This window comes from Mastacembelus armatus, chromosome 8 (assembly GCF_900324485.2).
Source record: "Mastacembelus armatus chromosome 8, fMasArm1.2, whole genome shotgun sequence".
NCBI lineage: Eukaryota > Metazoa > Chordata > Actinopteri > Synbranchiformes > Mastacembelidae > Mastacembelus > Mastacembelus armatus.
This window is the reverse complement of record NC_046640.1, coordinates 7,843,857-7,869,371: the sequence shown is the minus strand read 5'-3', so window position 1 is coordinate 7,869,371 and position 25,515 is coordinate 7,843,857. Positions and strand designations below refer to the sequence as shown.

The 25,515-nt window shown below is 39.4% G+C and overlaps 1 protein-coding gene across 2 annotated transcripts in view; it reads left to right on the top strand.

Annotated features, from left to right (window-relative positions):
• LOC113141149 (RNA binding protein fox-1 homolog 3-like) overlaps positions 1-25,515 on the top strand; it is a 346,664-nt gene that overhangs the window by 21,613 nt on the left and 299,536 nt on the right. For both annotated transcript variants that reach the window (XM_026325390.1, XM_026325389.1), the window contains exon 2: positions 15,009-15,131. The gene's annotated coding sequence lies outside the window, so the exon portion shown is untranslated. The remainder of the gene's footprint in view (positions 1-15,008; positions 15,132-25,515) is intronic.

Here is a 25,515-nt window from a genome sequence, read left to right as displayed (position 1 = left end):
AAGACTTATTTAGATAGGAACTTAGCACCAACCTAACCACTGAGGGGCAGATGGCTTTGTGATTCGTTTGCTCATTGGGTTCATTTTGTTAAATGGACTCTTAGCATATATTTTAATATAGCACTAATTCCTTGTACCGTTATTTCAGTTTAAACCATAATGTCCTGCTGAGTGTGTTTACTGTTTTGGAGAGCAATTTATCTGCCAGATACCAGACTGTTGTCGGTTTAACCATCTGCTGACTGGTTTGGCTGTGAATTATTCCTCAACGGGGGAAAAAAGCATATGCGGGTTAAAGGGATCACTTTAACCCTCATATGCTTTTCCCCCTGTAGTAAGGTTGTCTTGCTTATTTTCATTTCGGTGATGAGGGCCTAGTGGCATATGGCTGCTCTGGGCTTTGCAATGAAGTCAGGTGTGGAGGTGAGGTGGAGGTGCAAAGCTTCACTGCCACACCCAGCTGAAAGCGTCTTCAGCACCGAGGATAAAACGTCCATCAACCTCAGCTCCGGGCGCGCCTGGACCCAGTGTGACAGGGAGGCTTGTTCTCACACTTTCAGAGGCCGCTGATTTAATAGAGGCGCATTGTCAGCTCTGACCTCATCCACTGATGTCTTCACAGCTAATGCTTTAACATGTGACATTGACACTCAGCAAGACAAACAGTACAGGCGGAAGATGGATTGGAGAGGGACTTGTGTGTCTCTCTGGATGGAGGAGAATGATGGACAATAGACAGGGAGACAGCATGACGTACTTTTTGTGACAAATCTCATAGTCATAATGTTACATCACATTATGTCATGTCATATAATATCACATCATGTTACTGTGTGTGTGTGTGTGTGTGTGTGTGTGTGGTCAGGAAGGTTTTAAGCATATTAAAATAACACTAAAACTGAAACAAAAGCATACAAATCAAAAACACATCAATCATAATATTAAAATCAGGTCATCCTAACTATGCCTCTAACAGATCATGTTCAGTTGCTTGACTAGTTGCACTGTTAAAAAAAAAAAAAATCTGTTCCTCAGCCATCTGACTTTACCAGTCCTTGGTGGAAACTGATTTATGAATTCAGCCACAATTCAGTGAAAATCAGAGATGATGCAGCTGAGACATGAAAATTAAACATTAAGTGCTGTGGAGGTGGATATAATGTTTCAGTTGGAAATCTCTTGTGTCATTTTCTAAAGTAATTAGTACACTCTGTGTCGGCAAACAACCATCTAAAACTGCCTCTAGGTGTTTGCTAAAGAACTACATCTGTATCATCATCTGTATGATGTTATCCAAAAACATAGCATCTACAGCATCTACAGCTAAACCTAGTAAAGAGGATTTTAGTGAAAATGTGAATCCAGCCTCCATAACACTTGCTGGTCAGAGCGGTGACATGAACAGTGTCAGAGAACACAGACGGTATTGGATGGATGGTAACTGTACACAACAAAGATGTAGATTTAAAACTGGCCATAATCACAATACATGCGCCCCTAACCACAAAGGAGAAAATGTATCATATTTTTATACTTGTTTGTGTGACGATCTGGTAATCTGTCCCTTGTGTATCCCTCCTCTTGCCCAATGTCAGCAGCTTGTCTCCAGCCTAAACCCCCGCCCAGCCTGGATGTTCCAACATAAGCAGTATAGTTGATGGATGTATGTATGGATGGATGGATGGATACATGAATGTATGTACGTATGGATAGATGGATACATGGATGAATGGAGAGATGTTAAAGTTAACTACCTTTGCAGGAGTGTTATATAAATATAAAAAAATTCTGAAATAAGGTAAGTAGCAAGTGGAGCTTTAGTTATGCTTCTTATTTTAAAATAAGTAACATAACTTCAAACTTCTTTTCCAGTCACTTACTTATCAAGGTCAATCAGGAAGAAAAGCATACAAAACCAAAGAGAAGTGATTATTAACAGCAGCCTGAAACATCAACCCACTTCTGAATTGTTCTGTTATGTGATTGCATGTGTATTACCTTAACTCAAAGTTCAAAGTTTTTTTAATGAAAAGTATTAGCATCAGTATCAGATACTACTAGTATCACTTGGTATCAGATCAAAATACAAATGTATGGTTTCATATATCCATATGTGAGAGCAGTAGCACTGTAGTAATGGATCTGTTGTACAAAGCAGGGTTTGTGTTTGGTAACTGCTATGTTATGGACTTGGACCTGACATATTGACAAATACACATGAATTAAATGCATTCAGGGGGTGTTGAAAGAGAGAGATAACCAAAGCATACTCAACAATATCAGAGCTAGCAAAAAGTAGTTAGGCAACAGACTGTAACATCGCGCTTCAGTAAAGCTGCTGTGGTCAGAGCTGTCAGCAGAATACAAGAGAGAGTCAGGGATGTTTACCAGATTATGTGAAATAATCTGCCTTCAAAAATGTGCTGCTGCATGCTGAGCCCATATTTCCCAGTGTGGATTATCATAACTATTTCTCCTCCAATTGGAGCTAAAACTGAGAACAGATATTAAAAATGAAATGAAAAAAAGGGAAACTAAAACTGGACTGAAACTAAAATCAAATTCGGGAGGAAAGTAGAACCGATTTAAAAATGTGGAACTAAAGTAACCTTGATGCAATTCTTCTCCTTGCTATGCTATGATGTGTTTTATTATGTTTGTGTTGTATTATATTTTCTGTTCATACATAGCTGAACTCTGCTTAATGGACTAACCTGCCAAACTCACAGCAGCACAAACACAAAAGACCTGCTGTTGTTAAAATGATTGAGCCATGACTTGTCAGCGAGGAGCTACTTTCGCCCTTGAATGCTAATTATGTGATGTTTATGCAAAGTCACGTACGCACTCCCAAAGGATCTTAGTCTGGATTTCCAAATTCTTAAAACAAATCTTAACATGTTGTCAGCATAACAATGTCAATAAAATGACACTTCACTTTCTGTGTCAGTGAGGCTTTTTTTTTTTTATTTCCCCACAAGGAAAAGCTTCAATCACAGCCCTCCCCCCCTCCCATCAGCATTCCACATTATCTAAATCTGTGACACAATTTCTACAATCAGCCCAACAGCTGCCCTGAAACAAATTAAAATGTATGAACTGAAAATGCAAATACAATCCAACTTATTTCAAAAAGTTTTCTGTTGTTTAAATGTTTGCTGGAATTATTGTTCACACTGTGTAGGGCAAACCCACAGGCACATTTTATTAATATTTAAAACTCCATATTTATTGGCATGTTTGTGCCATAAGAGTTTCATAAAAGTTTGAAAATGTGTCGAGTTGAATGTCTTCCTTGCTTATAACTGCAGGGGACAGTTTTCATCTTTGTTTGTGAGCTTTCTTGTGATTTACTGAAATGAAGTTAGATCCTGTGAGCTTTGATTGATATAATTAAGAGACCTTGAAGTGCAAATGCCTGTTATGTAATCAACAGTTTCATATTTTGTATTGATTCTTTGCAGTCGTTCTTGACCTTCTTTTGTTCTGCATACTTTTTTTAAATTGACAGCGCTGTTGTGGCCAATTATATCACATACATTTAATCTGCTGAATGCTCAAAGTAGGTGCTTATGAACTGGCTACCGCTCTACTGATGACCTACCTTAGTTTGAAAGCAGTAGCTGTTGGGTGCTTGACAGGAAGCAATAAGGAAAAATGCAGCTTGGGGTGTGCTAGGTTCAAGGTAATTAACTGCAATAATTAGCTTTTAATAGCTATTACTACTATTTAATCATTAATCAGCCAAATTGTGATGAATCAGATGTTTCTTCCTAGTTAAGGGTGCGCAGTTAAGGGTGGGGTTATTACTGGATTACAAGAAATGAGCTCAAGAAATCTGTAGGCTACCAGGTTTTGAAGGCAGGTCTGTATTCACCACCCACATTGCCCTTCCTGGACTTCAACAAACACAGTAACTTGTTTCTTGGGTCTTTGTTTGGGTGAAATTGTACAAATACTTTAGAGATTTAGTATTACACAGCTTTGAAGCTGGAGAAGACATAAAGGGTTTTAAAATGAGAATGGATACAGCAGAGACCAAGATACCTTGCCTTTTAGTCCTGATCGATTTCCAAAAACACTGGATCCTACACTTCCCAGAATGCTCTTTAATAGTGTCTTCATTTTTCAAACTCTATGACCCCCGGGTCGTAACGCAGGCTTTCTGTTTTCATGATGGTGTCAAAGGCTTTTCAAGCTCCTCCAGAGCCACAGAAATACTGTCTAATGTGGCCATGTATTATTTTTAGTAGTACACACAAAAATCTAATTTCATTAGACACTGGAGCTATTTGTTCATATCGATGGGATATTTGCTCAAGTTGTATTATTTGGAACCTATTTACCCCATTCAAGTAAAGCTGAGGATTTTTCTTTGAATCTGGAATAAAAGCGAGGTGTCAAGATCTGTGCCAGGTCTAGACTGTATCTAAAATTGCAACTGTCCCTTAAAATCAAAAGGCGACATGTCCAAATCTCACCATGCGCAAACTATCGTCTGTATAAAGCTTTTAATTCTGCCCCGTACAAACCAAAATTCCCTGTGTAAATCCATTCTATGTGTTAATGCTAAACAGCCCATTTTGGTAATGAAGTGAGGCGAAGACAAGGAGGAAAAAAGGAATGCAAAAGAAAAATGAAGCCTGGGCAGGGAGTGAGGGGAGAGTCACTGCCGCCCACCACTGCCTGGCCCTGACACCTTGTGAAGAGTGCTCATTCATCACGCAGCGCAGGGCTTGAGCCTCCGTAAATCACTGTGGATAAAGGACGCGCCATAAAGAATGGAATTGTGAAGGTAAGGGTTTTAAATCCCCCTAGATGATCCGAGATAAACACGGAGAGCTTTTTGACAGTCCCTCGTTACCGCCACAAGCGAGAGGAGCTGTCACTGCTCCCTCCTTGCCTTTCATCTCTTGGTAACAGTCTGGCTGCTAATATCCTCAATTATCTCTGCAATATGTTGCTGGGAAAAAGGGAAAGTTCCGAGGAGGCATTCATACAATTTAAAAGTTTTAATTTGACAGCTTGTGGTGTAATGATGACTTGTGATGAGGGTAGAGGGGGGCTGCAGCCTACACTGAGAGTGTGACAAGTGATTGGGCCGGACTGAGAACGGTTTGTGCATGTCAAGACTTTCTGGATCAGATGTCAGGAAGCCAAATAGATGTTTCACAGGTTGATGTGAAGAGAAAAAAGCTCTGAGCTCCTAATTGTAAATGGCACTGGCATTTCATCCAGTGGCTGCTTTTGGTAGGAAAGCAAATACTTGTTTCATTTGCTTCAACTATAATCCTTTTTACAACAAATCTACATTCAATTCTTCACTCTTCAGATGATACCTGTGTCCTCGGACATTAATGTAGCGACATTAATGCCCGTTACACTGCCATCATATTTTTTCCTACTGTAATAAAGCATAGTGTTGATTGACACTTGGATCTCTTCTGAATCCACTACTTTTCGTAAATCCATCCGAACATGCTAGAGAAAGAATACAGAGCAATTTGCATAGACTGAGCAGGCGTCCATCTGATAATGACGGCTAAGTCACAGTTCATGATGGAGACACAAAGGGCACTAGGCTGTTTCATGAAGGTTGACTCTCAGGAAATATCCTCCCACCTAGGTACCTAGGCAGGTAATTGTCTTCTTTCTTCCTTTTTTTTTTTCCAGGCTGATATATATACATAGCTTCAGCTTGGAGGATAAACCAATCAATCATTCCAAGTGTCTTGAGTAATAAGTGAAAGTGATAAATCATGGCTTTGCACTCAGGTTTATGAAATATTGTCTGTCCTGCAGGTGTGGATGCATTATCTAGCAGTCAGTGTTCCTGGGCTGAGGTTCTGGTGTCAGAGCACGTGGGCAGTTTGTGTGCTGCGACTAATAGGAGGATCTGCCTACGGTGGAAGTGCCTACTCCATCAAGGGCTTTGTGCTGCAGTGCAATTAGTACACAAAATATTAGCATGAGGACCAGACGTGGTGTTTCCACCAGAGCGCAACTTAAAAGTTCAAGGAAGTTCACACCGGCGTGGTTGTGTCAGTCTTCCTTTGCTGGAGTAATTGCCTCAACTTCATTCAGCTTGAATCAGTATAAGATGAAGTCAATAGCCTCGGTGGCATAATGACAGAGTACACACTTTCTTGCTCACATTAACAGCTTTTTCTTGATAGATAAAAGTCCCAAATAATGGTTCCTGTGATGGAGTGAAAACAGGATAACAAATTGGTCCTTAGTGATAACAACCCCCCTGTGGGCTTCCCGGGCATGAGAGATACACAGACAGTTTTGAGGAGAGTCAGATCAGCAACAGCTTTGCACCAGGGGAAAAGCTCCATGCCCTACAGAAGGATGGATAGTGTAGATTTGTAATGGTTCCTTTGCTTTTGACAAAGTAACCCAACCTGCAACCTTCATCCTCATTGGCTGAGTAAAAGGGCATTGGCAGAGGAGCTAGCCTGAGATAAGTGAGGCCTGTTGCTCAGACTGGTACATTATAAATTGCAGCTGGCTCAATCATGTGCGTGAGACAAGAGAGCTGTCTCCGGTGACAACCTCCTTTTGACTTGACATGCAAAAAAAAAAAAAAACAAATTGATACAAGGCAGAGAAGGAGGGATTGAAAAGAATGAGGGGTGAGCAGATGTGGGAGGTGATGTCTTCCTCCACAACTTTTATTTAAGATTGCGTAATGCAGGATTTTATATTAAATTAAAATGTTGTGAACACTTTGTACAAAAAAAGTAGGACTGGAGGACAGAAGAGTTCCCAGCAGCCATTAATTAAAACGCCACATATTTTCCCCATTTATCCAAATTTAGAGCAAGGTGTTATTTATTGCATTGGAAATGTTTTTAAAAAAATGAGATTGAGGTTAAATTAAGGTTTCATCTAGGTTCACCTCTCTCCACCACCCAGCAAGAATAAAGATATTGATCCATGAACTATGCAGGACACTGGACCGGCGTACTAAAACCACCTTAAGTCAAGTTATTTCTGTCTGGATCACATGGAGTCGAAGGGTCAGTTTATCCAAAACTCAAAATGAATTTCATTTACTTGTGATTGTGCTCGTCCATACGCACAGAAAAGAGCAAAAAGACCAACAGCACCATCTACTCTAAGATTTTAACAGTTTTAATATTTTTTGTGTGGACAAAGTTCCAATAAAGTCATTAATACATTGGATTGGGATGATAGCAGACTTCATAGCAGCAGAAAACCAGTCTGAGTGATATATTGATTTAGGCGTACTAACCTTTTAATGCCAGACAAGGTTTTTTTTTTTTTTTTGGAGCTTATTAAACTTTTTCATCTCACTATGTATGTGTTTGTACAGACTGCACCTGATTGGCATCTCACTGACCAGTGTTAGTGCATCGAGTTTAATGCAGGGCATTTTATGGATCAGCTCGTGCTGGTGTCATTCATTTCTGCAGGTCAGTGCAGTGGCTGGACATTTTCTCTCTTGCTAAGTGCTGCAAAGGGGGGCGTGGGGGAGTCTTCTTCTGTTAAATGTAATGCAAAATAGATTACACAACCTCGACTGTGTGGTTTATGTGGGTGTTTCCATGGACAAGCACAGTACTTTGTTGATCAAAGTCCTTCTGAAATAGTGGAGATATGTGACAGAGTTGGGCTGAGGAGATAGATGTTTCCTTTTAACCCACACTCCTATCGAGTCTGTTTTCGCCCTGGCAAAGCCTTTGACTTTTTGTTCTTGTTTTGACCGTATACACAACACAAATCTGTTGTTATTGTAAACCAAAAGCCAGGCATTACCTCTTTGGCAAAGTCTCAGACAAGGGTATTAATCACATGACCACAGTTCACTGAACTCTGCTTTGAAATATGAGACTCATTTTTCCTTCCTGGATAATCAACTTAGGGAAAAAAAATAAGATATTTTCACCTTGAAATGCTTCATAACTTGCTTGCGGGATTTTAAACTTGTCATGCTCATGCCTGATTATACTAGACTGAAAGAAAATAAATGAAATAAAAGCTGAGATTCTGCAGCACAGCTTCTCTTAACACATGCACGCCACTCTGTGCATGCCAACAAGTAAATGAATAAATCTACATGAAAGCTCGTATTAATTAAAATGTAGTTTTCCTACTTTTAGAGCTGACAGCAGATGGGCGATTTTGGCCTAAACTCCTTATTTTGGCCAATTCTGCTTGTCAAACACAGCAGAGGTTTAGCAGACCATTTCTTTAAAGACCACCAGGGATAACTTCATAGGATACATGGGGTGACATAGCTGTCCTGTGCCTTTTTGGTGTACAACTGGAGTAAAGTACAATAGGTCATGCTTCATATTAAAAACATTTTCTGTCTACATTACTTTTCTTAGCTTAAAAGTCAACATGTCTCTAAATATTGTTTATTTTCTAACATTTTTCTTAGTTTTACACTATTTTATATAAATCACCTGCTTGTCACTTGCTGACCTTATACACAACAGCACTCTGAGAAGTCTCATAAGCCCTTCTCACTATGCTTTCTAGCAATAAGACCAGAGCAAATATTATATAGTCCTTCTCAAAGAGAAAACGCACCATGTGAACTGTGTTGGTGTCCATTTTTCTTTATCACACAGTGTAATAATTCTATTGTCATTGATCTTCTGTGGACTATTGCACTTTATCCAATCATATTTAGCTCGCTACTGGATCTGAATATTTCTAAGTCTAGATGTGGATTTTATTGCAGTGGCCAAAGCTTTAACTACATGTCAGGTAACAGAATTCAGAATCAGATTTATTGTCTATTCCGGTGACTGAGCCAATCAGAGCTTTGTAAGCAGGATTTAAAGCGGGTGTCACATTTTCTTGTGCCAGAGCCAGAGAACTCTGAAACTGACATATTGTTTTTGATTAATGTGCTGCTACCACTGGTGGAAAGTATTATTACTTAAGTACTGTACAGTATTTTTAAGGCATCTGAACATTACTTTTTCCGCTACCTCATACTTTGACTCCACTACATTTCAAAGGCAAACATCGTACATTTTATTCCCCTACATTAATTTGCTAACTTCAGCTGCTGGTTACTTTTCAAAAGCAGATCAATATTAGAAAATACAGTCATATGATAAACCTTTATTGGTCCCTTGTAGGTAAATTCACAAGCTGTCTAGCAGTTGAAAGCAGTCTCTGTTGAAAGCCCATTCATTGTTAAACAATAACTACTGAGTTTGACTTCTGCTTGATGTCACAGTTTTTTTTACACCCACAGAGAATTGCATAAAGAAATGCCTCATACTTGACAAATTATTGGGCGGTAGTGAAAAATATTGAACACTATCTATTATATATTGGGTTCATCTCATAAAACAGAATGCATTCATCTCTATTATATGATTAGGTTAGCCCCTGTCAACAGTAATAAGTATGTTGGTATAAGTGATCCCGGCCTGGTATTACTTAGTATCAGCACTGAAACCAAATTTTGTGGTATTGCCCACCCCTAAACAAAACCCAAACGTGTCTTCCATCCATCCATTATCTATACCCACTTATTCCTAACCAGGGTCACAGGGATCTGCTGGAGCCTATCCCAGCTCTCTTTGGGTGAAAGGCAGGGGTACACCCTGGACAGGTCGACAAATGTGTCTTGCCATTTTTAATACTTTAGAAAACCCCAATTACTTAGAGAGACTTGGGGAGGAAAAAATGACTATGCATGAAGATGATCAGATGTTAGAGGTCAAAGTGTTTCCTTGATGGTTCCGCATTCTCGTGCTGAGCAAAGGCTCCTCTGTCACCTCCACTGCTGCTCTCCTCTCAAACAACGTTCTGCATTCAATCCTTTCAGGAGAAGCCGTGCCCTTCCTACCAACATACTGATGTTTAATTCATTCCCAGACACCCGGGGGACACTCATAACAACAACAGAAAAAAGACAATAGGGGAGACAGAGAGAGAGAGGGAAAAAGAAGAGCCAAGAAATTAGAAAGAACTAAATCTTTGCCTCGTGTTTGCTTTCACTGGATGCAAAACAAATGAAGGCTCTAAAACAAGACCAAGTAGACTTAAGACATTTGAGACTGAATGGCAGGCACAGGAGACTATGAGGAACAATAAATCTTGTCTCCTTCTGTTTTGTTTGACCTCAGTAGTGGAGGGCAGTGAAGATGTTGCTGGACGTCTTGGTGTGCTCCTCCTTAATCAGAGGTTGATTAAGCACATTTTCAGAGGCATGGATTAGGGGGCTCCCCTCGGACTCCACTAAATTGGTCGGAAGGGAAGGAAGGCAGAGTGTTGAGCACTACTGAGGGAACTTTTGATGTGTCAGTCAGAGAGTCTGGCATGGTTTGCTTTTATTGACCTTCCCATCCTTGATTTGTGACAGATCCCCTGGTGCTGGGGTAGGTGCAGAGTGTGCTTGAAGGTTAGAGGAGATTCAGCTTTTGAAGAATTTCCAAATTCTGCTGATGTGGTAGAGATACCACACACATTCCTGCAATTCATAACAATGAAGGCCAGAGAGTTAAGGAGCATTTGCAGCCTCAACATTTTCCTGAAGATTATATTTTTGTCATTTTTGCTTTATTTGACAACAACAGGGAAAGACTAAGGTCAAGGGTCCTGGGGCAGGTTCAGATTTGGGATGTTACACCTACAGCACACATTGCATCCTCACACCTGATATGCCAGAAGTCCTGCCCTAGTCATTTTTATTACCTGCTAACTTCCATCCATCTTTCACTTAAATCTAAACAATGAGCTTTATTCATATCATTTTCTGTCCACTGTTAATGGATTCAACAAAGTACACTGACTCAGCTCTAAATAGATCTGTGCCCCCATATGGATAGTGTGTGTCATTTATGGATTTATGGTTAATAATAGTCTGATGCTTTTTCTGCTGTCAGACTAGTTTGTAACCTCTTCACAGAAGGAATGGCATTATTCATGTTGCGGCGGTGGCACTGCTATTAAAGTAATGAGTCAGGCCGTTAATGTGATCCTGCTACAGACACAAAGGGGATCTCTCAACCTGAGCTCCTGCTGCAGACAGGAGACCTCTGTGCCCTACATAACAACGATGGGACATGTCATCGCTGATTTATTTTGCCCTTGAACCTCCTAGTGATGGGACCTTGTGGGATAGCCTTTAAAAGAAGCGACCACAGATGAAATGAATGCTCTGTTACAAACTATTGAAAGACGTGCACTACAGCTGAAGGCTTTTAGGGGGGGATGCTGTAATCTAAAATGTGCTATTTCTCACACATGGCACAGCTTTGGAATGGGCTGATCAGATAGCCTGAGATGAATCTGACTTGACCTGTGAGCAGCAGTCACTGCCTCCTGCATTGCTGGTCATGAGAAGAATCTGCAATGGATTCCAGATAAATCAGAATCAATTCAAATTCAGCCCAGGCGCTATACCTTGATAAGGCATAGCTACATCTCCGTGTAGACTCACAAATTTCATAATTAACAGATAAGGTCTAATGTAATTTCAAACTGTCAGCATCTGCCACACGGCATGTCATCGATGAGCTTATCATTGTGCCATGATTTATTTACATCCAAGAACATAAACAGCCGGTGCTGGATCCCTGAAGATGACTCCATGGTAACCATCCATGGAGGTGCATCCTTAGAAGTGTTTTAAACATCCTTATTAGCTCAGCCCACTTGTTCATGTAATTAATGTCAACTTACAATGCAGCTATGTAACCTGTGAAGACACACAATAATTATGTGGCCATTTGAGTGACAGAGATCAGGAAAGCAAATAGAGGTGTCCTGTCTGCAGCCTCATCAGCAGGAGCAGAGTGTTGGTCCAGGTTAATAGGCGTCCTCCAGGGAAGGATTAGCTGAATTTAAAGAAACTAAGGAGGGAGCCATTTGAATTCAGTATAATAATGTAAAATACCTTGAAAACCTTCTTTTATAATCTCATTGTCACGGGCCATTTACAAGTTCTTGGTGCAGGGCTTTATGAAGTTCCCTGTACAGGCATTAAAAACACTAAGATTCTGTGAAAGAACACTTTATTTAAGCTGGACACTCTGTAGTACCATCCAGAAATAGCAAGCCATCTGTTTCCTGCTTGTGCACCAGCCAAGCGCTGAGCTAGAAAACATTCTCAAACTGACTGAATCTTGATTGAGGAACAAAGCAGCAGGATAAAAGTGCTGTGCAGTACTGTGACTGAAGACCAAGTCCAACCAAATGTCTTGTCTGGATCCTGCAAGTCCGTGCAGGCAGGAAAATCTTAGCTTATAAGGGGAATGCCACTTGTAATGGAGTGGACCTGTGATCGATTGGGATGTGAAGTGGCTTAGCCGTACCTCTGTGTGTCAATAGCTTCACCCTCTCCCTCAACCCTTTGATAAAACAGTTGCTCATGTTAGTGAATCTCAGTCTGTATGTAACAGTAGAACCTGCGATTATATATTTGTCTTATAACTTTATTCATGTCACCTTTTACTTCACAACCTCAAACCAGGACTCAAGACTTAGAGGAATTAAAGGTTGAATCGACAACAAATTAGAATGCACTTCACAACGCCATAGATCGAGACAAGGATTTAATTGGCTTCATATCAGGGTTAGAGAGCACTGTTGTTGACTTTTGATTAGAAAAAAAAAAACAAAACAAGGTGACTTGATATTGTGGTGATAAGCAAAAATCCCAGCTCGATCACATCAATACGTTTCTCGGATGCACGTAGGTGGTTCACCTTGTAACCAATGACAGTGGCCACAGTGGCTCACTGGCAGATAGACATCAGAGGTTTTATTTATTGCCATGTGTGCAGTGTCTGTTTTCCTTACAATCGTTCACTTGTTCCTGACATATTGTTGACTTTGAGGCCAGGCTGTGCAAAGGCATACGTCTCTGGATCGTTGATGTTGGCTAATTCACAGACACACATAAAAAAAATAAAAGAAAAAAAACATGTGCACGCACAAAGATCACCTCTGTGCAGAACTTTATGAGTTTATATTTGTTTTATAGGCACCTGTGCAGATTCACCACTGTGCATAATCAAAATCCAAATTATTTCTGCAGGCTCTTTACTTTCTTATAAGACTTTCACTAGGAACAAAAATCATGTACTCCTACGCTACAGCATTTGTCATTTCTGTTATTTTTTGTTTTAAAAACCTACATTCATAAAAGAAGAAAATCTATTCAAACTCATTTCCAGCAAGTAGGTAGAACTTATGGATCTGCGTCCTTGAAACTTGGATTAACTTTGATAACAGGTCAGGTGAAATCTTGAGAACATGATTAAAGCTTATAATTGTTTGTTCCCATGTATGAAAAACTTCCTTTGAGTATTGCCTCAATAAGATGCTGCTAATCATAGTTTCCAGTAATCAAAGCCTAAATCTATTTATATTTTGTCAGCTGCCTATGTTAATCAGTTGATTTTCATGCAACAGTGTGTATGGTGACAACAATAATGATGTCAAAATGTTAAAGTGGCTAAAATTTCTTTATTATTATTATGAAAAGCTCATTGTCATGCTGAAGTATTTTTTAAAAAGGCTAATGACTTTTGCTGTGGGTGTCAGATGAGACAGGAACCTTAATCCACAGGGTAGAGGCAGATACATTACAAAGTGCATTACATGTTATGTAGGTCCTGTATGCCTAAGGAGACTGGATTGGCTTGAATATTGATCATGAAGCGGAAATGCAGCATCATGTTCTATTACTAAAAATAATAGCTGTCATTAATACAGTTATGCAACAATATATTTATGCTCCTAATCTGGACATTAATATGTGTTTTATTTTTAATTAGTTCATGATAGCTATCTGGATTCTTTCACTTTTTTCCCCCTAACCTTGTTCTGAAATTCATTGTACCATATTGGCAAATAACCATCCATACATTCTCTGTACCTGTTAGTCCAATTCAGGTTTGCGGTGGGCTGGAGCCAATTTCAGCTGACGCTAAACACTTAACATAACCATATATTTAAAATTATTTCTCATCTTCAAAAAGTATGTTGAAGAAGGGGATGTATTTTTATAATCAGAGTTGTTGCACTAGGCCACTATAGAAATTAATATATTCCTAAAATATATGTTGTGGAAAGGGCACAACCGTTTAGGAAACAGCTGGATACAGGACATTATATATAGTTTTATCCCATTTTAATCAGTATTTAGAGCTTGTTCCTTGGAATAATGGTAAATGAAACATGGCACATAGAGCTAATTCCAGCTTTTGAAGTTGCCATATTCAAATTTTATGTCAGAGTTTAATGTTTTGATTCAGTGTACTTAATTCATGTCTGACACCCACCTGTGTATAATGTCTTCCATCTTTTGCCGCTACCGTACATTTTGATTACAGGTTGAGCCCTCAGTGGTGAGACTGTGTTGACATTATGTCTCTTTGTCTAAGCTTGTTATCTTTGTGCCCCACAGTTTGCTTCACTCGTTCCAAAATGCCACTCTATGTGTTTTTAGTTGCGAGCATATTAGTCTCCATGGAAACTCATTTTAGCGATACTTCATTGGCGCAAAATGACCCTGTACTGTTATTTCACTTCTCGCTGCTTTGTGTGGAAGTGTTTTCTTTTGGAGATTAAACATTCGGCGGCAAATTGAAGTCCTGCTGGTTTTTATCGCTAGGGCATTGAATAAGCATATGTGGAAAATACCACAGTGTGGTACTGTAACACATCATTTGAAAACAGATTATGATATATTTCTGTGCTTTTGAGGAGCCAGGGGATAACAACATGTGTAATGCCAGAGATGGTGAAGAATTTTATCAGGTGGAAACAGGGTGTGGAGGGTAGCATTAAACATATTCGACTGCTGTTTGATCCTTTACGTGATATCTTAGCTGACCCTTTAATGCAGCACATTTGACAGCAGAATGTTCCTTCAAATTAATGATCAGACATGAAAACAATGACTGCATGTGTGGTTTTTGGTTTTTTTTGTATTGAATGGTATCTGTCTTGGGATTCCCACTGGAATATTTACACTACTTTTCACTCCAAAATGTACACAGATAATTGCTTGAAGGAAGCGCCGGGGAAGGTCAGCCAAGAATCCCGCCGTAGGTGCCAAAGTGAAATCTACAGGACTACAATTACTTGGACAGACTGAGGCAGCAGAGCAAAGTGAATGACAGGTAGGAAATAATTCATATGAATCACCTGCTGTATTATGAATAACCACCTGGTGAGAGGACATAGCACGGTCAGTTATCCTCAGAATTGGTTCTGAATAGCCTTTTTTTGTCATTTGTTGGTAATTGCTTTAATTCCCTTGGTAATATAATGAAATTAACCTCCGGGAATGTTTCTTCCTTATGGCATTTATGAGACAAGGTTGAAGTTGACATGCCAGCAGTCACACAATTATATTTAGATTATACTACTCGCTGCTATTTGGTGTCCTCTTTTAATCTTGATGCTTCAGAGGAGTCCTTTTCATTGTCACTCACAGTTCATCATCTTCATTTTACCAAAACATACAGTGTTGAATCCTAAATGAAGGGCTTTCTTTAAGAAATTCCAGATCACTCACAACTGTTTTCTATTTGGGGTATATCTGACCTTGTAGTGAACAGACATAAAAGGCTGTCAGTCAAACCATCATGCCGTCTTTCTTTCCTTGTGGTTGTCATTCTCCAGAGGAGTCAAGCAGCCACTGACTTAAATCTAGTGATTCTATGCTCCTGGCAAAATGCTTCTCTGTCCTTCTTTCTACCGAACTCAGCAATCGCCTCAGGGTAAGGTGGAAAGAAGGTGAAAATAAAGTTTTAGAACAGAGTTTGAGGTGGTTACAGAATGTGTTCAAGGCCAGTGGATTGTTAAATGCTTCACCTTTTTGTAATGAAGCTCTGCAACTTAACACTGTAACCTTTAAGAGACTGTAACCTTTTCTGTCAAACCTCAGTAACAAAGAATAAAGGAAGATGAGTAGACGCGACTGCTGAATTCTTTTCCCTTTTTTGTGAGGAAGACAAACCATAATACAATAGGAAATACCAACGGTAGGATTATTTCCACTATAGTACATATTAGTTTTTATTTTTCAAAAGAGGACAAACCTCTGAAATGTGTATGTCTTGCTGACTGGGAAACATCCTCCTATATGTTGCACCCACAGCATCCATTATTAAGGACTGACTGTCATTTAGAGAATGTGACATTAGAGCCAGTTTGACCCATCATGTTAAGTTTGCATTCCACTCTGAAATTGAAGTCTTGATAGGAATTTTCATTACAAATGATCAAAACTCACGGCAGAAGGAAACTGTGTATTTTCATGTTACTCCATTTGAATCACATGGCACTGAGGAACTAAGCAATGACAAACAGTGTCGACTATCCAGCTGGTTCGAACCTATAGAGCATGTAAAGCTATATATTTGTTGAAATTTGAAGTGACAGCAATGTTTTAAAGGCCTGTGAATACAGTATTGCACCAATAAAATAGGTGACATCGCCATCCATCCACTCATTACTTATAAATATATTGGTTTATGGTACTTTACTGGTTAAATCTGAGACACCAGTCACTGTTAACACATTATACTGGCTTGTGTTTCGCTGGCATCTCATACACCCATGTGTCACCTCAGATGTCTCTGCATGTTATTGACCGCAGTATTTAAAGGAATTTCAGATGTTTGTCCGTCTAACCACCAGCTGGCTGACTGACTCAAACCCCCAGCAGAACATCAAGCATCACAGTATCTCATGGCTTGGCTCAGTTTCACAAAAACAGATCAAGGGAGCCACAATGTTTTCATTCCAGTTGATATGGAAATGTCACATCATTTCAAAGAGTACTTCTGTTTTATTTCTGTCTAATATCCTTTTACTTCAGATTGCCTAATACAGACAGACCTGGAATAGCTCTAACCAAACTGCCATAAGGCAAAAAGCAAAACAAGCTGTACTTGAGGATGTCCAGTGCACTACAAGTGCAATTGTTTTGCTGCAAAAGATGAGGAATTTTAAAATTGAAAATGCTCTTTTGTGAATGCCTTTGAGGAGAAATTACCTTTTTTTTTTCCTACAGAGACAGTTCCTCTGTAAAGCAGAAATTGAGTCAACATTTAGAAGATAGGTTGTTTTCCCACTTTGGCACAAATGTTTGTACATTTGAGGTACACTGATGCCTTGCATTGTGAACTGATGACAAAGTCAGTGGGGAAATTGGTAACGATGACATTTCTCACTACATTTTTAGGGGGGAAAAAGACATTTTGTACACAGATCAAATGATCAGATCAAAGCAGATAAAAACGGATGTCTTTTGCCCTACCTCTCTTGTTGTGTGGTGTTGCTGGTTACTACTTTCATAATGGATGTGGATGAATGAATGTTATTTTAGCACACTACGCATGAACCCTCTGAAAAACGAGATTATTTGGTGTCCAATCGCAGCCAAGGCCTAAAGTATATGACATGAAGATGTCAGGGTGGTATAGTGACATACTGATGATTTTAGTGTCTGCTTAATTAAATTAAACATTGGTACTGTTATTAGTTTACACACCCAAACAGAATGTTTAAAGGCTAAAGTAGACTTGATAATAAATGGCAGTCATTTATTTAGAGCTGCTACTAACAAAGGTCTGCAGAACATGAGAAAATAATGAAAAAGAAATGCGATTTTCTAAAGCCAAGGTGACTCCATCAGCAACACTGCAAAACCTAAATATTTAGTTTAATCATGTAAGACAAAGAAAAGCAGCACATTCTGAGCAAGAACAGTGGCTGGTAATTTTTCTTTTCATCAGATAATTGAGCTCTATCTGTTGAACAAACTGTACTTTGTCATGAGTGTTACATAATATCCAGATACAAGTACTAACTGGCTCTAAAGCAGTTGGGGAAGGAAAGCTGCTCTGTGTGTCTGTGGTGGTGTGCGTGTGTGTGCGTGGGTAGGTGTGTGTGTGTGTGTGTGTGTGTGTGTGTGTGTGTGTGTGTGTGCGCGCGCGCGCGTGCGTGCGTGCGTGCATGCATGCTACTTGCAAAAATGCGGTGACGTCATAACTTCAGTCATCTGTACCAAATAACACCTGTCACCTTTGACTCCTTACTGTGAGACCCCCCCCCATTTTTCACCTTATGTGCATGCGTTCACATTTTCTGTCCAAGGATTGAGTTTGTTTACAATGTCCATCTGTTCATCTGTCCATGTGAGGTAAACTGCTAGTACTAGCAACTTTTATTTCCCTGTTCACTTTCTTTATGCCAGAGGAAATTATATTGTGTATTTATAACAGTAGAAGAAGAACTACAATAAATTTTGGCAGCAATAGTTGGCAGTTTTGATAATTAGTAAGGTCACATTTGACCTCATCTGCATCTTGCACTTTACCCATTAACAGCACCAATACTGGACTTTAAGTATAACTGGCACTTTTCCTCTAGGGCCCCACTTAATAGTTCCAGTAGTATGTCTGATGCCACACCCTGTATGTCACTGTTCTCAATTATACATGGCTTGGAAAGGGAAATTAACATGGGCACACCATAAGAGGCTTGATAACAGAGCTAATACAATTACATTAGAGTGATTAAAAAAGGTTAAATAGGTGATCTATTACACTGATCTTAAATGCATTCAGACTTGATTTAATTTAACAGTGCTATAATGCTGTAGTTAAAATATGTCCTATTAGTGTTTGGAGCCTGCATCTATAACGATTAATTATTGAATAATTGTTCATGCATTTCAACACTGGCAGGCTCTGAAGGGTGATTTATTTTCTTCAGTGGCTATACAGAGATAGGGCTTAATTACAGTGGATAGCCTTATCTCCCCTCTCTAATCCGCTCTTTGGAGTCGCCTGCGTTCACGCCATCTAGTCGTCGATATCATCAGACTGTTGGCAGAGCCCGGCAGAGAAAGTGATCCCCAATCTCTCTGTCACATTAAGGCTCATTCATGAAGTCTGCTGTGGACCTGACTAAAGAACTCTAAAGTGGCAGGAAAGAAGAGTCGCTGAGTGCTGGATAGCTCTCCCCCAGTTTGAGGTCAGCGCTGGATGGCACATTACCCACTTGTGCTATCTTTGTCAGCTGGATGGACTGAAGAATGTGTGGTCAAATCTGATCAGATAATGGGCTCAGTTTCTTGGCAGTAGCAATTTGTTGCAGATATTCTTGTACTAATGCAGGCAATTTGATTGTTTACCACCCTCACGGGTACAACACAGTATGTCTGTGCCGTTTTGTTGAACAAATACTTGCGAGATAAGACATTTTTAATCCCAAGGGCATATACACAAATATCTGTTTTGACTTTCAGTTGACCACTGAATTGATGATTCACAATCATCTGTTCTAGATCTTAATCAAGGAAACTCACAGTTTAATTATTACAGCTTGATGGAAGGTTTCCACCAGAGTTGGCACTGATAGTTGCATATATTAAATAAACTTGGGATGAATGAAATGTTGGCAACTTAAATCGACTGCATTTTGACATACCAGATGGGACTGGAATTGTGTGCCCCCACAATAATGATGTGGTGCTCAAGATAAACCAATCAAGGAATGACATAAATATACTATAACTCTCAATGGCAAGTAGATAGTGTTTTCCAAGGGTGTTTTTAGTGTGTGTGTTTTCTGTGTGTGACAGTGATTTGACCACAAAGAATCACATAATCAATTCTTTTGATACCGCTGTCTGTATACCTTTGGTCCAGGGCTCCAATAAAGGGAAAATCTTAATGCAATAGTTTGATATGTTAGCCAGCAGTGTTCTTCGAGCTTCATGTCAAAATGACAGCGTGCCTGCATGTGCACTTTGCAATATGCTGGGCTGACAAGTGTGGGCCCTGTTTTCCAAAATCAGTGCTGGACCTCACTAATGCTCTTGAGCCTGAATGGGAGCAAATCTCAGCTGCCAGGTTTCAGAATCTGATGGAAGGTCTAAAATCCACAGGAGCGCAGGATGTTTTAGCAGCATGTTATTGAGAGAACAGAATAAATGTTCAACAACTGTCGCAGAGGTTAGCAAGTAGTGAATATTTAACAAATGTCTAAGAAAAATTACAATAACAGGTTTGTAAGTAAAATATAGTTTCAAACATTGCCAGTCCCTAATAGCGAGTGAAAATAAATAAATCCATAATACTGGAAAGATGATGTGCATGGTTGATGAAGTGGAGTTATACACACATGTGCATGGTTGATGAAGTGGAGTTATACACACATGTGCATGGTTGATGAAGTGGAGTTATACACACTGACTGTCTTGTAGTTCTCTGCTCTCTACCTGTTTTCTGGACTGATGAACTGATGATCAGTATGTTGATTTCTCATAGAGATGACAGGGGAGGCTGGACGTTCTGCTGTACTTTCATTGGCTGAGTGGGTTGATGTTTGCCAGAGCAGGCGACATTGCAGCATGTAACTAGTATGAGCATCCTGCTGCTGTTTTCATATTTTTCAGCGACCAGAGAGGAAAATGTCAAACTGAATGCAACGATAAATAAACCATCTTTCCAGGCGACTGTTTTTACATGAAGCCGACACAAGACCCACTGCAAAGAGACGAGTAAGCTAACTAATTAGACCAGAACTCTAACACAAATGTTTAATGAAGACATAATTTATCACCGCAGAATCCTGGATTAATAAGACTACTTTGTCATTTGTCTTTTTGTCTTGAGAGTGAGATTTTTTTTTTTTTTTACCCCTCTAGTTGAGAATTCTTCACTTGCTCATGGAAGTTTTTAATGTAAGTTATAATAAGTTAAGTTTTCTTTTTACTTGCTATTCTTAGCATGCCTTCATGATGAAGTACCCTTTCCTTGGATTTCATTTCGTTTTAGAAGATTAATCCATTTTAAGGCACATTAAGCTCATTTTCTCCCATTTATTTTCCACTGATGATTTTTGTAATTTTTCCCTCTCTATATTTTTTTAATCACTATTCTGCTATTAAGCTGTAATACCTGCAGACCTTGATTTCTTTTTTATACTTATATCTGTTTTGCTAGAATAAAGTCTTGGCTTCCTGTTGTTCAGTTTTTTTGCAGTTTGCAAGCCTCCATTTTTTTTTTTTTTTGGCTAAACATTATATCTGTGACTGATATGTTGTCCTCCAATTAATGAGCAAACTAAATTATTTTTATTGTCCTAATGAGAAAATTTCAGTAAAAAATTAAATTAATCTCAAACTGTAAAATAAATTGAAATTTCTCCTTCCCACACACTTTAACCACAACAAACTGGCAATTATCAGTTATCTTTGTCTACCCTGAAATTCCCTATTGGTGCATTTTTCTTTTCCCCCTCCGTGATTAAAACTTTAGCCTGGTTGCACATTAAATCTCAATATAACGAAACATTTTAAAGCCACACTTCTCAGTGACCCATCAACTAATTATCAAATTATTGAAATTCTAGTCTTATTAGCTTCTTTTAAAATGTTGGCGGTATAAATCCTCCTCTTGCCTGGAATGTAATCAATATTCAAACAAGGTAGGTGATTTCCGCTAACTGAATACCATATGCCAGTACCTGATATTATAGTGATGGTAATAGCACTGTCAAGTTTGACAATGTGGAGAAAGCAATACCGTCATTCCCCATATTCACTTTTGAAAATCTCATTTTGCTTTCATCTCTTCACTAACACAGAGCTGTCAACATGTAATTCAATGAGTGTCACCACTGTGCTTGAACATTTTCTTCATCTCTTTTGCAAGTGGTGCTCACACTATGCAGCATGACTTAACTTCTGCTTTGTTTACATCCTGTTACAGACACTTTGTAACTGTGTTTGTAGTTAATTATGATGCAATACATCACCCCGGCATCTTTTGGTTATCTCTTGGCTTTGCTAAAGGTCTTGGTTTGTGGGGAACATGTGATCTAGAAGTAATGTGCTGATGTTTACAGTAATGCCTCTGCACAATCGCCACCTTTATTCAGAGCTGCAGATGAAAGGAGCTGTCAGGATAGAGGAAATTGAAACGGGTCAATATCTCGGGCATTGTGAGAACACCGTCTTCTGTTTCCAAAAGTAGTCAAAGCTCAAGACATAAACACACACCTAAACTTTCCTATACTTCCTGTATACACATATATGATTCTCCACCCTCGCCCATCCTTTTCCTGAGCGAAGTCATCCACACCGCAGCTTATTAAAGGCTGACAATATCTAGATTTTTTTCCGATTTTCAACAAGACCAAAACAATTAATCAACAATTAAAAAACATATCAGTAAGTCACGTGGTACACTGGATTTTTAATAAATCCAGTTGTTGCAGGAGATCAGTTTATATCTTTATTTAGAGATTTTTGACTTTGGTATGAACCATTTTTGCTTTTGATACATCAGGTGAAGTCAGAAATTATTGTTAATACTTGCTATATAAATTCACAGCACTCATTTCCATTTGCTGATTAGAATTATATAATATACTTGAAAGCACACAACAGTATGTGGACCTTAAAGGAAAGGTTATTTTGCCGCTCTTCAAGGTCAAGAGTCAAGTTTGAAATCTACTTTTGAGTCAGCAATAAATCATTAAAATGCTGAGAAAAAAATTGCTAATTCAATAACCTGTGTTTCCATAACAACTAGGCTGATAAACTTCATGTAATAGGATCAAAAGCACAAGAACAACAAATAAATGGACCTTCGGGTGAGGGTGTCAGTTTCTGTTTCCAAATGCAAGAATGAGCTTTTAAATTCAACTTCAGTCAACAGAGTCAATAGAGAAATACTTAAAACGTTCAGGAAAAATGGAAATTTACAAAGAATTTCCATGACAACTAGCAAACCCCATCAACTAGAGAGAGGCAGACTAAAACATTATTGTTTTTTATGGGGATCTGTTGACTGGAAGAGGCAGATATTTTCTTTCCTCAAGCAGGATTTGAGTCACCTGTTTAATCCTCTTGTTTCCTCTTGTAAAATAGCAGTTTTTTTTCTTCTGCCATTCTTTACCAGAGCTTCCAAAGATTCAAACAGATCATTTACATACAAAAGGGATGCTCCCTCTTTCTCAGCCCTACAAGTGATGGGGAATTATCTGGCATAGTGCTGGTTGTGTTGCTGGCTTGTTTCATCACAAGACATGTGAACAACACTTCAGTTGTTTCCAAGCAAGCCGACACTACAGTCATTTTCATCAGCACTCTTGTTCAGGTAATGTTCCTTCAGGCTTGCTGATTTCAGGGCTTATCTGGTTAAGAGCCCCCTGCTTCACCACAGATCTGTGCGCCTGTCAAAGGCAGGGCCTGCACATTTCTGGACTATTATTGGTGATTGTAGAATGACACTAATTAAAGTCATTGATGTTTAAAATCAAGCGTTGCACGTCCCGCTTGTTTTGTCACAAAAGCTCAGATAGCTTCTCAACCTGGCAGTGTTGTGTAGTTATCATGTCATTTGTTTTGAAGCCATGTGGAGAAACTAACATGTGTGTCACTTCATTAAAACACACACACACACACACACACGCATGCATGCATGCACACACATACACCTAAAGACAGGCATGTCATCTCTGCTTTTAATTTTTAGCAGGGGAATACATTTCCTCGTGGAAAGGTGTAATACTATAGCTAAGCTAGTTTTTTTTTTTTTTTTTTTTTTTTTACAGGAAAAACAACAACAACAACAAAAACGCAGACTGTTTGTGAAACATCTTCCTTTTCTCTCAGCCGCGATTCAGTATTTGAAATACTAAGTGATACACCAAGCCAGATTCCTTTGTAAAAAGTGAGGCAGAACGGTCTTGCTGAATCTGTGGCTCTGTTAAATGCTGTTTTATTGGAATAGTAGTTTACTCATTATACTCATAGAGAGAGAACATGTCAGGTTTTCTTTGCATTCACAAAACAATGTTGGTGCTTGTATTTGAATCAATAAACATTGTATTATTACTGATTAATCGTAGAGAATATAAAATGTCAAAAAATAGTGAAAATAACCCATCACACTTTTCCAATGCCTAAGGCGAACTCTTCAAAATGTGTGTTATTCAATCAGCCATTCAAAATCTATATATATTCAGTACACAATGACATAACATGCTGAGAAACAACAAACCTTCTGCTGGCTGCAGCTACCAGGCCTGTTATTATAGGTGCTCTGCTCCTGAAGCCTAATCTCTGTTTCCTGCAGGATTTCAGTCTGAAAAATCTACTGCTGGATCCTGGAAGCTGGAAATGAACAGTGGAAGGTGAATTAGATAAAAAATGACAACAAGTGGGTGTGTGTTTTGAAACTATGTGGACTCACAACTCCCCCCACCAACTTGTGAATGTTGTGATTTTGATCAGGAACATGTTTTGGTGCAGAGTTTGGAGAAATTTGAATGGCAGACTTTGACGGCCCCTTTGGAGTGACCACAATTGCAAAGGAAATGGGAGTTCTTCAGCTACCAGCTGTGAAGAGCGCTCTCTCTGCAGATTTCCTAATTGTACATACAAGAAACATGATTTCTGTAATTGAGGTAGGGGTTTGAAAAACACAATTTCTTGGCCATATGGAAACATAATAGATTTTCTTTTCAGCTTTTACTTGTGCGCATGTGCATGCTAAAGACTTCCAACAGTGAAAGTATGACTGTTGCATCCTTTTCTTCAAAAAAAAAATAATTAATTTAAACTTTGACTAAAACTGAAACAGACAATTTGTAGCCCCTCAAAACTTCAGTGAGTGGGATGTGGATGTTACCATGTCCTGACTTCCACCTCCACAGCACAGGGCTGATAACTAATAACCAGTAATTTATTCTGTAATTGGTGGAAATTTACACAAGACTCACACATTTTATCGAATAAATGAGTCAATACTGTTTTCAATTAGCTGTTCAGAATCACTCAAAGGACCTTTCTGAAATGACTTAAGGGCCCGATTCAACCCAAGGACCACCATTTGAATAACCCTGCCTTAGGGTGTAATAAATTAACAACCTTTGATTTGAGAATTGTGCTTCAGTAGCCACACACCAGCTCTCACCTCCCTGTTGTTGAAATTGCTTTACGGGTGCTTGATGCATGTTCCACCTTTATTTATGGCCGAAGTAGCATCTGGCTGGCAGCCACAGCCAGAAGCCCCCCTACTTAAGATGCAGTAGAGCCTCTATGGGTTAGGAGGGCCAGCTCTATCAATCTGCTCCCTTCCGGCCCCCACGTCCCCCAGTGCGGTTAATCACTGCCACTAATTAGTGCTAATTACTCATCGCTGCCCGGGAGAGCCCCCCTCACTGACCTACACTGATCTGAAGGTCCTGTGTAGCACCCTGCTGCTCGGCATTCCTCAGGTACTGGAACAGGCACAGGGACGTGGGAGGTGCTGAGGGGACAGAGGAGGGAATGGGAAAGCTCATCTTTTCTAATGTGCAACATTTTTGCTAAATCAAACACATCCCTGGTGTTTATCCTCCTGTGGCAGCAGGTAGAGGGCTACATCCTGCAGGGCTGCAATTCCTCTTTAGTGAGCAGGCTGGTTTGTGCTGGTCTGTTTTGGTCTTAATGGTGGCCTTGTCTGCATGCACAGGCCTGGCCTGGCTTAATGA